Raw genomic sequence first — 10,838 nt, 5'->3', positions numbered from 1 at the left:
CGACCCCAACAACGCTGGCGCTCCTCCATCAACTTGATATTCTTCAGGGGCGTTAGTCCTCAGTTTCAATCCTTTTGGTCATTTGATGACAAAGGGGGAGAAATCTGATTTAGTCTTCAAGTGGGTTTATATTAAGGGCATTTTTTTAAGTTACAACTCTCGTCTTCTGAGACTTTTATTTGGATCGAGTTGTAATCTTAAACCCGATGGTGCGCCGATACTTTTGTTGCATTATGCTTTGCATGCTTATTCCTCATTAATGACATTGCACGCATGCTGAATCACATCAGGCACCATATTTCATCATGCATTTCAAATTCCTCATATTATATATCAAATGCGTGTATGAATTACAAGATATAGGGGGAGATCTCCATGATTCAACTCTTCAAATGTGCATTGCCTCAAAAGAAAATTCCTCACTATGCACATCTTCAGGGGGAGTTCTACTATATCTTGTAATCAAATTCCTCAATATCAGTGTATACACTTCATATGTTTATCCCCGTTGAAAACTTAACCTATGTTGTCATCAATCACCAAAAGGGGGAGATTGTAAGTGCATCTAGTGCCCCTTAGTGATTTTGGTGTATTGAAGACTTATAGGTTAAGGGACTAATGCGTTTGTGAGTGTACACAGGTCTATAAGTCTATGAGGAGTTTGATATTTACAGAGAAAGTCGACCCCTAAAAATGAAGTTCTTCAATTGAAGACTTTGATATTCTAAAGACTTTCTGAAGACTTTGAAAGTGAAGAAATTGGTGTGACCTTGAAGATTTGGTATTCATTTGTGGAACATGAAGCGTGAAGACTTTTGTTTTTGTAGTTCCATTTTATCCTTCTTGAGTCATAGGAAACACCGTACTGTTAAAGGGGGTCGAGGAAATACTAAGGAAAAATTTCCATGTGATGCTCAACTCAAAATCCTACACCTACCAATCCCTTCGAGTGAAGCCTTTGGAAATCTCATACAGTTCAGTCACTTTCTTCAGTGACAGAGACGAAGTTCTTCTGGTCGCTGATGAATTTGTTCTGACTGAGGAGTTAGGAATTCGCTAGTGCGAATTACCTACACAGTGAGGAACATGATAGCCCTGAGGAATTTGAGAGTCAAATTTCCGACCGTTGCTGTGCTGCGCGCCAGCTGTCCCAAAATATCTTATCCACCTAACAGTCATATCATTGAGGGGCATTTATGTCTTATCATGTCGGGCTGCTCCCTAGGCTATAAATAGCCGCCCCCTACAACCACTAGCTGGTTGGCTACTCCGAGAGAACTTGACACTTGTCATTTGAGAGCAACCCATCCTCCGAGGACTTTGAGCGAAAATCATCAAGTGAGGAAAATCCCAAACCCAAACACCTACAAACCCCAAAGTGATTGAGCATCACTAAAGAAATTGATCCTGCGTGGATCCGACGCTTGTTACCTTTGAAGATTGTGCTTCTTCGAGACGGTTAGGCGTCAAGGTCTAGAGCATCCAAGAGGAATTGTGGATCGCCGAGTGACCAAGTCTGTGAAGGTTTGGAAGTCGCCTGAAGACTTACCACGAGTGATTGGACGAGGTCTACGTGACCTTAGTTCAAGGAGAATACGGTGAGGACTGGGTGTCCTGAGATGCGTGCTCAACGACTGGGTGTCTGGGACTATGTGTCCTCGAGTTTAAATACTCAGCCGCTCCAACCAGACGTACAACTGAGACAGCAGTTGGAACTGGTCTACCAAATCATTGTCTTCACCAACCTACTGGTTCTATTTCCTCAACCCTTTCATTTCCTCATTACTGTGTTGAGTGTTTGTTCATATCTGTGTTTGAAGACTTTGACTGAAGACTTTCTCAATTTCCTCAGTTCAATTTCTTCAGTCTGTTTGTCTTCATCTTGTGTTATCCTGTGATTACGCTTTCTGTACTCTGTGCTAGTCTTCATTTCATCATGATGACCATGCTTGTATTCTGTTATGCTTACTTCTGAGTACTTATTCTGCTGCTAATAGTTCTTCGCTAAGGAATTTCCTCACCAGCAAATTCCTCACTGAAGAATTCATAAAAATCACCTATTCACCCCCCCCTCTAGTCATCATAACGCACTTTCACCTAGTGATTTAGCAGCGGACATTTGTACCTGTGAACAGAGTATAGTTGCGAGGAATTTGGAGAGGTCATATGCGTTCTCAGAAGGTTTTTCAAAAAGAATAGGTTTTGACAATTTTGACCAGATGAGTCTTGAGGAATTTCACTAAGTGTTCTTTGTCTTAGGTTCCAGAGTTGTATAGATTGAGAATCCACACAATTGAGGAATCTTGAAGAAAATCATTGCTTAGAGAAACGAATCAAGAGCAGATGACGTGTGAGGTGTTCATGTGTGTGAAGATTTGAAGAATAAACACCTTTGAAGATTTTCAGGAAAGCTTGAGAATCAAAGCGAGCAGTAAAAGTAACTTTTAATTACTCGAAGTGAAGAACACGACGAACTGGGAAGAACAGATGTGAAGTTCGTCAGGTCAGATCTTCCACGCCCTAACTTGGCAGAGGAAGACAGCTACGGCGGTGGCGGAGTGAAGAAATCCGCAACCGGTGCGAGTACGACGGCGATGAGGTCGAGGCAGTGAAGCTCTTCCTCACCGGCGATGATGAAGTAGCGGTGGCGCTAGGGTTTTGGGAAGCTCGAGCGGGAGAGAGCGCGAGCGAGGTGAAAATGAAGTGAGGAAGAGACAGGGGTATTTATAGAGGGAGTGAAAAATTGTTCAACCGAGGAAATCAGACGAACATGCCCCTGGCCCCTTCCCATTCGCTTGACATGTGTCACCCACGTACTGAGAGGTGGCGATCGTGTAGGATCATGGGTGAATATATAAGTATTGTTGTGAGAAGCGGAACGGTTTGAGCGGCAAAGCCGAAAATTCAGATAAGATAAGTTAAAAGTTCTGTTCGCAATTTCTCCAGCTGTCAAGGACACAATGAAGAATTTAAACGAGTTTCAAATAGAACACATATGAGGAATTTGTGAATAGACTGGGTTATTTATCATAGAGGGGGAAGGGTCCGATCACATTCACTTAGCAGAAGAAATCAACTTGAAGAAATAACAATAAGTGAATGTTGTAGAGGACATTAAATTCTCATATATATATATATATATATATATATATATATATATATATATATATATATATATATATATATAGTCAAATGAAGAACAACATCGAAAAGAGTGAAGACAATGCAAAGTTGAAGAATTTGAAAAACTGAGGAATTTCAAAAACGAAGAAAAACTCATATTGAAGATTTTCAACTTTGGTTGGTGGCGTAACCCACCGTATAAGAAAGCTGATTTCAGACACCGCGTACAATTGTCGTAGGGCTCTGAGAATCAATTTCTTCATTAATTTCTTCACACTTAGAGGGTTAGTCTTCATTAATTGAAGAAAAACGTTACTTTGTGTGTTGCGCATCTAAGTCATCAAGTCAGCATAAGTGTTAGGAGGTGTGTCCATTTCAAAGAACATTCGAGGATTCTAGGATATTTAGCTCACACCGCAACTTGCTAAATCTCTTCTCATCCAAGGGCTTAGTGAAGATATCGGCCAGCTGATCTTCAGTGCTGACGTGGTCCATAAAGATGTCGCCCTTCAACACATGATCACGAAGAAAATGATGACGAATCTGGATGTGCTTGGTCTTCGAGTGCTAAACTGGGTTATGAGCAATCTTGATGGCACTCTCTTTGCCACAGTAGAGAGGCACATTCTTCACGTTGACGCCATAGTCCTTGAGTGTTTGCTTCATCCATAGTAGTTGAGCATAGCACGATCCAGCAGCAATGTACTCAGCTTCCGCAGTGGAGAGAGATACGCAGTTCTGTTTCTTCGAGGACTAACAGACCAAAGATCGTCCGAGGAAATGACATGTACCAGATGTTGACTTGTGGTCCACGCGATCGCCAGCATAGTCGAAGTCTGAATGTCCAGTGAGATCAAAAGTGGAGCTCTTGGGATACCGTAATCCAAGTGTTGGTGTGTGAGCTAAGTATCGAAGAATATGCTTCACAGCCTTATGGTGTGATTCCTTCGGTGTAGCTTGAAATCGGGCACACATGCAAACTCTAAGCATAATATCTGGCCTAGATGCACATAGGTACAATAAAGAACCAATCATGGAGTGGTACACCTTTTGATCGAAGTCTTTACCATTTTCATCAGTGCATAGATGGCCATTTGTGGGCATTGGAATTTTGACCCCTTTGCAATCTTGCATGCCGAATTTCCTGAATACGTCCTTGAGGTATTTCTCCTGAGATATGAATATTCCATTGTGCTATTGACGAATTTGAAGACCTAAAAAGAATTTCAACTCCCCCATCATAGACATTTGATATTCTTCACTCATCATATAGGCAAATTCATCACTATATCATTGGTCAGTACAGCCGAAAATGATATCATCAACATATATTTGGCACACAAACAATTCACCATCATAAGACTTAGTGAAAAGAGTTGGGTCGAGTGAACCGGGTTTGAAGCCTTTCTTCATGAGGAATTCCTTCAAAGTATCATACCATGCCCGAGGGGCTTGCTTGAGGCCATACAGGGCCTTGTTGAGCTTGAAGACTTTGTCGGGATTCTTTGGATCTTCAAAACCTGGGGGTTGAGCAACATATACTTCTTCCTCAAGCTTACCATTGAGGAATGCACTTTTCACATCCATTTGTTGTAAGATAATATCATGATGGTTAGCATAAGCAAGTAATATGCGAATAGCCTCAAGTCTAGCAACAGGTGCAAAAGTTTCATCGAAGTCAATTCCTTCAACCTGTGTGTAGCCTTGAGCTACAAGTCGTGCCTTATTCCTCACCACAAGGCCATTTTCATCTTGCTTGTTGCGGTAGATCCACTTTGTGCCAATAATGTTGTGCTTGCAAGGATCTGGACGTTTGACCAGTTCCCAGACATTGTTGAGCTCGAACTGATGTAATTCTTCTTGCATAGCTTGAATCCACTCAGGCTCTAGAAATGCTTCATCTACCTTGGTGGGCTCTGTGATAGAGACAAACGCAAAGTGCCCACAAAAGTTAGATAAATGTGAAGCTTATGAGCGTGTGAGAGGACCTGGTACTTCAATGTCATCGATGATCTTCTCGATTTGCACTTCGTTTGCAATACGAGGATGAGCAGGTTGTCTTCGAGGAATTTGATCTGCATTTTCTTCAGGAGCATTTTCCTCAGCACCATTTTCTTCAGGTGCGCCAACTCGACGTTCATCATGTTCTGGAATGAATTCTTCAGCAGATTCTTCAGTAGGAATGACATCCTCGGTGGCTTTGAACTTGATAGAATCCTCAGGTGCTGGTTCATCTATCACAGAAGGTAGGTGCTCTCTTTGCGAGCCATTAGTTTCATCGAACCGCACATCCACAGTTTCAACAACCTTGTGAAGAACGTTGTTGAAGACTTTGTAGGTGTGCAAGTCCTTTCCGTAACCAAGCATGAAACCCTCATGTGCTTTCGGTGCAAATTTAGAATTGAGATGAGGATCTCTAATCCAACATTTAGCACCGAAGACTTTGAAGTAACTTACATTGGGTTTCTTGTCAGTGAGGAGTTCATAGGCAGTCTTCTTGAAGAATTTGTGAAGATATACTCTGTTGATGATGTGGCATGCAGTATCAATTGCCTCACTCCAGAAACGATGAGGCGTCTTGTATCCATCAAACATAGTGTGAGCCATCTCAACAAGAGTTCTGTTCTTGCGCTCCACGACGCCATTCTGTTGAGGAGTATAAGGAGCAGATAACTCATGAGTAATACCAAGTTCATCAAGATAGTCATCAAGACCAGAATTCTTGAACTCAGTTCCATTTTCACTCCTGATGTGCTTTATCTTCACACCAAAGTTGGTTGAAGCCCTCGAGGAAAATCGTTTGAAGACTTCCTGCACCTCATGTTTGTAAGTGACAATGTGTACCCATGTGTAACGAGAATAATCATCAACAATAACAAAGCCAAATAGAGATGCATCATTTGTAACAGCAGAATAATGATTAGGACCAAAGAGATCCATGTGAAGCAATTCAAATGGTCGAGTGGTAGTCAAGATAGTCTTCGCTGGATGCTTGGCCTTTGTCATCTTCCCAGCTTCACAGGCTCCGCATAAGTGATCCTTGAGGAATTTGACATTCTCAATGCCAATGACATGCTTCTTCTTTGCGAGCGTATGAAGATTCCTCATGCCAGCATGACCAAGTCGTCGAAGCCATAGCTAGCCTTCTGAAGCTTTTGCAAGTAAGCACACTGCAGGCTGTGGTCCTGTAGAGAAATCAACAATGTACAAGTCTCCTCTCCTAAAGCCTTCGAAGACTTTGGAATTGTCAGCTTCCAAGATCACAACACAACGATACTTGCCAAAGACATCAACCATATCAAGATCACAAATCATTGAGACAAACTGTAGGACCTTGAGAAGAGGTGTCTAGAGGGGGGGTGATTACACACTAAGTACCAAAGTTGCAGTTTTTAACTTCTTTAAGTTTAAGTGGAGTTTAGGCACAAGTTTAACATTCACAATACATAACAAGCAAGCATGCAAAGAGTATATGAGCAGCGGAAAGTAAAGCATGCAACTTGCAAGAATGTAAAGGGAAGGGTTTTGGAGGATTCAAACGCAATTGGAGACACGGATGTTTTTGTCGTGGTTCCGATAGGTGGTGCTATCGTACATCCACGTTGATGGAGACTTCAACCCACGAAGGGTAACGGTTGCGCGAGTCCACGAAGGACTCCACCCATGAAGGGTCCATGAAGAAGCAACATTGTCTATCCCACCATGGCCGTCACCCACGAAGGACTTGCCTCACTAGCGATAGATCTTCACGAAGTAGGCGATCTCCTTGCCCTTACAAACTCCTTGGTTCAACTCCACAATCTTATCGGAGGCTCCCAAGTGACACCTAGCCAATCTAGGAGACACTCTCCAAGAAGTAACAAATGGTGTGTTGATGATGAACTCCTTGCTCTTGTGCTTCAAATGATAGTCTCCCCAACACTCAACTCTCTCTCATGGGATTTGGATCTGGTGGAAAGAAGATTTGAGTGGAAAGCAACTTGGGGAAGGCTAGAGATCAAGATTCATATGGTAGGAATGGAATATCTTGGCCTCAACACATGAGTAGGTAGTTCTCTTTCAGAAAATGTATGCTGGAAGTGTAGGTTCAGTCTGATGGCTCTCTCCACGAATGAAGAGGAGGTGGAGGGGTATATATAGCCTCCACACAAAATCTAACCGTTACACACAATTTACCAAACTCGGTGGGACCGAATCAACAAACTCGGTCGGACCGATTTAGTAAACCTAATGACCGTTAGGATTTTCAGTGGGACCTATATGCAACTCTGTAGGACCGATATGGTTAGGGTTAGGGCATAACGTAATCTCGGTGAGACCGATTTTGGTAATTAGCTAACCAGAGAGTTGGTCAGGCAAACTCGGTTGGACCGATTACACAAACTCGGTAGGACCAATTTTGATAACGAGTCAACCAGGAAGCTTGCATTGTAATCTCGGTAGTACCGATTGCTCAAACTCAGTGAGACCGATTTTGGTAATGGACATACATAGAGAGATTACAATCCCATCTCGGTGAGACCGAGATCCCTATCGGTGAGACCGATTTGTCTAGGGTTTGTGGCAGTGGCTATGACATCTGAACTCGGTGGCGACGGATAGAAAGAATCGGTATGGCCGAGTTTGACTTTGGGTTTAGGTCATATGTGGATGTGAGAAAGTAGTTGAGGGTTTTTTGAGCATATCACTAAGCACTTGAAGCAAGAGGCTCATTAAGCAACACCTCATCCCTCCTTGATAGTATTGGCTTTTCCTATAGACTCAATGTGATCTTGGATCACTAAACTGTAAAATGAAGAGTCTTGAGCTTGAATCTTGAGCCAATCCTTTGTCCTTAGCATCTTGAAGGAGTTCCCACATCCTTTAGTCCATGCCACTCCATTGTTGAACTTATCTGAAACATACTAGATAAAAGTGTTAGTCCAACAAGAGATATGTTGACATTAATTACCAAAACCACCTAGGGAGCACTTGTGCTTTCAATCTCCCCCTTTTTGGTAATTGATGACAACATACATCAAAGCTTTAGATAAGGATATAAAGAATAGCAAGTAAAGCTTTGGAAAGACATGTAACAAGCATAGGCTCCCCCTACATGTATGCAATCATGTGAGTATGGAATATAGAAGCATGTGAGAGCATAACCATGATAGAGCAGGCAATGTGTTACATGTATCTTGGCCATATGCATCAGAGCAAAGAATATTAAAGAAAATACCTTCATGCCCATGAGTCCTTCTTGCAAACAGTATGTACATCAGCAAGAATTCCTCATACACATGATTGTGATGCATATACTTACCTTGTAGTCTTGAGTTGGCTTAGGATGGAATGAACCTGCGTAAACAAGGTTAGATAACACAGGTACATCTACTAGCCAGAGCAAACAGAAGAAACCACAAGAATACCAAGACTGGGATGACATGTAGAGAGTGAGTACTAAGTACCACATTGGATTAGACATGTCCCCAAGAGTAAAGATATGCAATGAATTTAAATGATTTCTTTCCCTTAGATGTCTTGCTCCCCCTGAATCTAGCATGGGATACTGGGAGAAGATAGTGAACAGAAAATCAGAGCTGAAAGATATAAATGAACAGAGCTAATGCAAATAAGCACATATGAACATGTCTTTCCCCTCAAGAAGACATGTGGCATCTCTCCTCTTGAACACCAAGCATCTGGGATCCTTGAGAAATACTTTCTACTTGAGTATTCTCTCCCCTTGGAGATCTCTTTCTCCCCCTGAGGAGGAGATACTCTCTTTCTCTGATGTGATCTCTCTAAGTGATAAGCTTTGATGTGATCTCTCTCTCCCCCTTTGACATCAATTTCCAAGAAGGGTTTGATCCTTGAGTCTCAGCACAAAGCATATATATATAAGTGTGATCCTTGTAGAGGACAAGATTCATTGAGTGGAGCTGGATCAAAAGAAACACAGAATTAGTGGCAAACTGTTTTTCCTGTTGTGAAATCGGTGGCACCGAGTGGTATGCTTCGGTTGTACCGAAAGGATTCGGTTGGACCGAAAATAAAAAATTGGTGAAACCGAGTTCATCGCAGAGAAAACACTTGTCACCTCAGCTCACTAGACTAGTAAGATCTCACAAAGATTTGCAAGGAATTTGCTAAATGATATGCAATGAATTGGATGCAGAAAATGCAGAGCAAACAGAAAGAAATCTAGATGAAGTTTTTTTTGAAGGGGAAACCAATATGCATGAGACAAATGCAAAAACACAGAAAAGAACACAAGAGAACTTCATCTAGAGATGGTCGGCGACAAAGTCACCTATGTTAGAGTATATTGACTTAGGAGTCAAGTGAGATCACTTGATCATAGGTCATACTCATCGTTTAAGCTCAAAATGGGGTTACCATTTTTCGTTTAAGCATCTTGATGTATTCACATCTTGTCGAGTTGCTTTAGCTCATGTCTCGGAGTAAAGCTTCTCTAAGATGGAATAACATACCTTGGTTGGTGGTGTTGTACATGTGGTTGAACTTGTGTGGGTTGCTCAAGGTTGATGTAGCTCATCAAGAGTTGGGAGCACCACTTGGAATTTGAGTCCATCTACCTACATGGGTTAGTTATTGCAAGGAAGAGCACTTGTGTATCCAAAAATGACAACCATGAAGCTCAACATAGAATTTGTCAAAGGATATGTTTGAATGGTTCCATGCTTCCTTGTCTTCAACCACCATAGTGTAGAGACTTGGTGATGTAGAGAGTGCTCAAGATGTGAGGAGATTACAATCTCATGGAATTTGATTCAACCAAGTATGTACATGGGTTATATAACATGCAAGATGCATATATATCCAAGACATAAGATTTTCATCATAAGAGAAATATCAAGGATTAGTCATAAGCTCATGTCTTGCATGTGTCCAATGGAATTTCTACTCCAAATTTGAAGCATCAATGATGTTCAATTCTCCTCTTAACCTGCAAAACACTTTCTCATCAAGAGGTTTAGTAAATATATCTGCTAATTGCTTTTCGGTGCGAACATGCTTAAGTTTAGTGTCACCCTTAGCAACATGATCTCGAATGAAATGATGACGAACTTCAATATGCTTAGTTTGAGAATGTTGTACGGGATTATGACCAATTTTGATAGCACTTTCATTGTCACAAAGCAATGGAACATGTTTCACATATATCCCATAATCTTTAAGAGTTTGGGTCATCCAAAGTAATTAAGCACAACATGAACCAACGGCAATGGATTCCGCTTCGGCGGTGGATAAGGATACTAAGTTTTGTTTCTTGGAGGACCAAGGCACAAGAGATCTACCAAGAAATTGACAAGTACCCATAGTGGACTTTCTATCAACCTTGTCTCCGGCATAGTCCGGGTCGGAGTAGCCAACAAGATCGAAAGAGGCCCTCTTAGGATACCAAATGCCAAAATTTGGTGTATGGATTAAGTATCTCACTATCCTTTTCACGGCCTTAAGATGACATTCTTTAGGAGCAGCTTGATATCGTGCACACATGCACACACTTAGCATGATATCAGGACGTGAAGCACATAGATATAACAATGAACCAATCATAGAGCGATAAACCTTTTGATCAACCGGTTCACCATCTTTGGTCAAGTCAAGATGTCCAGTAGTAGGCATGGGTGTAGACATACCTTTGTACTCTTACATATTGAACTTCTTGAATAAGTCCTTGGTGTACTTCATTTGAGAAACAAAAGTAC

This window comes from Triticum dicoccoides, chromosome 6B (genome assembly GCF_002162155.2).
Source record: "Triticum dicoccoides isolate Atlit2015 ecotype Zavitan chromosome 6B, WEW_v2.0, whole genome shotgun sequence".
NCBI classification, from domain to species: Eukaryota; Viridiplantae; Streptophyta; class Magnoliopsida; order Poales; family Poaceae; genus Triticum; species Triticum dicoccoides.
The sequence above is the reverse complement of the archived record's forward strand: the minus strand, read 5'-3'. Positions refer to the sequence as shown.